Source organism: Stegastes partitus, unplaced genomic scaffold (assembly GCF_000690725.1).
Source record: "Stegastes partitus isolate 25-593 unplaced genomic scaffold, Stegastes_partitus-1.0.2 Scaffold1512, whole genome shotgun sequence".
Taxonomy (NCBI): Eukaryota; Metazoa; Chordata; class Actinopteri; family Pomacentridae; genus Stegastes; species Stegastes partitus.
In genome coordinates this window covers 41,912-46,196 of record NW_007579243.1, presented here as the reverse complement: position 1 = coordinate 46,196, position 4,285 = coordinate 41,912, and positions in this window count along the sequence as shown.

Genomic DNA, 4,285 nt, shown 5'->3' with positions numbered 1-4,285 from the left:
CTGCAGCGTCCAGATGTTTGAGACCAACAGGATCAACGATGGATCTGCAGCCAAAGGTTCATCTACTAAACACTGACTGGAAGGAGAAGGACTATGTGGAAAATTCAGGTCCCAAAGTAGAACCTCAGTGCAACAAGAGTGAATCCAGCTGTGATCATGGACGGTAAATTGACCGATCGACCTCTGTGCTTGTGCAGCCCGGGTCCATACAGTCATCAAAGTTCAAAACAAAACCCCAACCAGTGCTCACAGGGCGTTACCCATCGATTACTGTTCCCTTAAATCTGGCACACCACTCAAATTGAGATTTCAGGCTTTTTTGTCAGCTGGTTCTGAGACATCCTGATCAGATTTCACCCTCAGAACAAGCCGTCCGACCACGGATGGAGGAACCAAACCAAAACTAACTTCATTTCCACCTGGCCCTGAACCATGAATACCAACTGGCAGAATGTCTGTTTTACATGACACAGCAGGTCAAATACATGTTCGGTGGCCACAGTGGAGCCACACAACCAGGTTTTAAAAGGCTGCTGTTGGTTTAGGAAACACTGAGTAGTGATAATCTCTGACCTGCTGGTGTGCTGTAAACCAGGCAGAACCTCTGTCATCTTCTGGATCAGGTCGGAACCAAATATGGAGCTTTCTGTTTGTTCGCGCCACATATCTGCACCGCAAGATGTTTTTTTAAAAATGTCCTTTTTATGTCGCTTTCTGTCGCTCTTCGTCTTTTTAAGTTTTGTATGAAGCACTTTGAGTTGCCTCGTTGGTAAAATGCACAAACACCGAACACGTATGAACTGTCTGCGGCTAGAGATGAGCTTCAGACCAACACAACTACATCAGAATCTGTCCAAATGTTTGCTGACGCTCTTTGTTTTTCCTGGAAAACTTGTGATAACGTCAAATGCGCCCCTTTGGGCCGTTCTCAGCCTGTTTTCCCCATAATTCATCTGGAGCCGTGGTTAAACCATGTGACGCTCGGAAATGCAGCAGAGAAAAACACCAGAGGCGCCCAGCTTCCAATTTAACCAGAACATGATAAATTCCTCTGAACGCTGCATCATGAGGCGACACCGGTCGGCTCCACTCGGGTGAATCCAGTGATGTTTCCTCAGACTGATGTTGAAGTTAAAGCCGGCGATCCTCTGGAGCCAAACAACAACAACAAAACAACGTTACAATAACGCCTCTCTTCGTTTGGCTTCAGGACTTCCAGCCATGCATGACCTTTTCATCAAAGTGGACATTTTATGTGGTTACCGCAAACTTGATTTTTAAAAAAAAAAAGAAAAAAAAGGCTTCTTGTTCCAAATAGTTTCAGATGTTTGAAGCTTCACCAAATTCACGACCAGCACAATGAGACTCTGTGTGAATGTGTTTGAGATAAAGGCTCCGGATTTCCTCGTTTCCCACAAAAAAAAACAATATTTAAGACCAAAAGCACAGTTTTTTTTTCCAGTCAGTGATTCATCTTGATATTTTTGAGATTGAAAATGGTCTTATTTCACGCATTAAACGTCCAAACATACACTCAGGTTGGTCGGTCTGATGTGTAGATTTCATTTAGAACTCATATCTTTAATGGTTTTTTTCAACATTAGTTTTTTTCTCCGTCTCGTCTGAGTCAGAAACCTCCTCTTCAGCAGCACCTACGTACTTTAAACCTTCCAGATTAATTCTTGTCTCTATTCTGAACATCTGGTGGGTTTGTTTTTATATTAGTCACAGTCTGATTTGAACATTTTCGCTCCTAAAAAATGACAAAAAAACGAATGTTTTCACTGTAAATCCTCTGAAACCAACATTCTTGTACAATGTTCACGTTTTTATTTCAGAAATTCATCCAAATTAGTAAGTTTTTAGAGTTTTATGACCTCGTTTGCATATTTAAAACACAAAATTGTCAGAAAACTTGTAATTGTCTTATTTTTTGTGTGTTTATATTGTTTAAAGAAACCTTTTGTCCTTATATTTTCTTTTCTTTTCTTTTTTTTTTTAACTGATATTTAACCTCTGTTTGTTAAATTCAGACTTCAGATTAATTAAATCCTACTTGACATGTTATTTGGGCAACACAAGCCAAATCTACTTTAAGCTCTAACTTCTGGCTGCATTTATAAGATAAAACAATAATAAACTAAATAAATAGGATCTGTTGGTCTCTATTAGTTTATAAACTAATTACCTCCAGTCTGAATCAACACTTTATTTAAAGCTATGTGACAACCATGTTGGTGTGTTTCTAAAACGTTTAAATAGTTTATCAGTGAAAAAAAAAAAATCTAATTTAGTGATTAAAAAATTCAGGTTTTTGACATTTTCTTTGCAGAAAAATGAGGAAAAACAATTGCTGAGAGAAAATTTGTTTCAGTCTAAAGCAGCTCAAAAGATGTTTGAATGGAAATAAATAAACTTTATACATGTAATAATGACATTTATAGATAAATATATAAACTATATATGTTTATATCAGATGTATAGATAAATATATAAACTATATACGTGTCATAATGACATTTATAGATAAATAAACTTTATTGATCTCCGTTGGGAAACTGTTGCACCAACTCATCACTAAACTGTTTTAAAACTATATAAATATGGACACACATGCATAAAACTACTGTTCAGGACAAGAAAGTAAAATATAATAAATGCAAATTAAAGCTGAGCAGCTGTGAGCCGACTTCTATCACACCTCAGTTATCGTTCTGCATTAAGTTCAGCAGCGATAAAATACCTTCCATTAAAACAGGACACACACACACACACACACACACACTCTGTTCGGCCTCTCTGGATTATTTCAGAAGCACTTGCTGCGTGCTGCCGTTCACACCAGGACGAGGTTTTATCTGAACTCTGACGCCTCCTCTGAGCCGCAGCCGACAGAACTGTGATCACACGGACCAGGATGAGCAGCAGAGAAAAAATCTGCAGGAAACAGAGGAACTAACGTCTCTTTAATTTAAAATAATCTGCACAATGTTAGTCTGTCTGCATAAAGAAGAATGAGAGCGAGTCCAGTGTCTGTCTACCGAGAGAATATGAAGGAATCTGTAATATCAGAGCTTCTCCATCCAGGAGAATCATCTTCTAATTTTACTTATTTTTATTTTTCTGACCCCTTTGCTGCTGTTAAACTGCACATCTGCTCACTGTGGCCTCCAGAAAGGCCCATTTTGTCTCATTTCTAAAATCTTCGGAAATTAGATTTCAAAAGCTGAAGACTGTAAAAAAACAACAACAAAACAAAAGTATATAGAAAGAATCAGAAATAATAAAAACTGTGGAACACTCTGATGTTCAAAAACTGTAAAACTGTAAGAATAATGTCAATTATCTGTAAAATAATAGGATTTTTATTTATTTATTTTTTAGCAGATGTAAATACAGCAAAACTGTAATTTTCTGGTCACACGTTTATATTTTATAGTTATTATAAAAATAAAACGTTATTTACAGTGTCGGCCTGGTTTTCTTCACAGTCAAAATGTAAATTAATTTAGTTTTTTTCTGTGATTTTACCAGTTATTAACTGTAATTTAACAAAAATAGAGACGATCAGTACAATAACAGTTAAAAATTACTATTTTTTAAATTATTATTCTATTTTATGTTTTTATGAAAATCAGCAAAAATCACGTACAATGTTGAAGTCTTTAGTTATAATAATAATAATAACAACAATAATAATAATAATTTCAGTCCTCCATAAAATCCAGAATTCATTCTGTGTTTGTTGTTGCATGTACATATTACTATGATGTGAATTAATTCGTTTTATTCTCCGGCGGTTTTCATGTCGTGGATGATTCTGTGATTCAGATGAAGGTTGACTCTGCCCTCTGCTGGTCAACTGAGGATCTGCAGCAACATAAATCTGATTTAAACTCAATAACAACAGACTCTTCAGACAGCATCTCATTTCCTCACATAGAGCAATAAATGATTAATTTAAATAACATATGAGCAGCCTGATCATGTTATAGACTGATGTAAACACATGTTCAGTCAAACGCACCAAAGATAAACAATTTGACCCGTTTTTTCTTTTTTAACTTAACTTTAACTTATTTTATCTAATTATTTAACTCTTGGTGCGACTACTTTGGCAAATATGGACAAAATTGACCTTTTTTGTTTCTTATGAATTACCAAATGAGTCCAGCAGACGTCTGAGTGGTTACAGCCAGTTTACTGTCACCATCACTTCATTAAATACATGATTCAGAGATTTATTTATTTGAAAAATTGATTTAGATAAACCTTTAAAACTGCA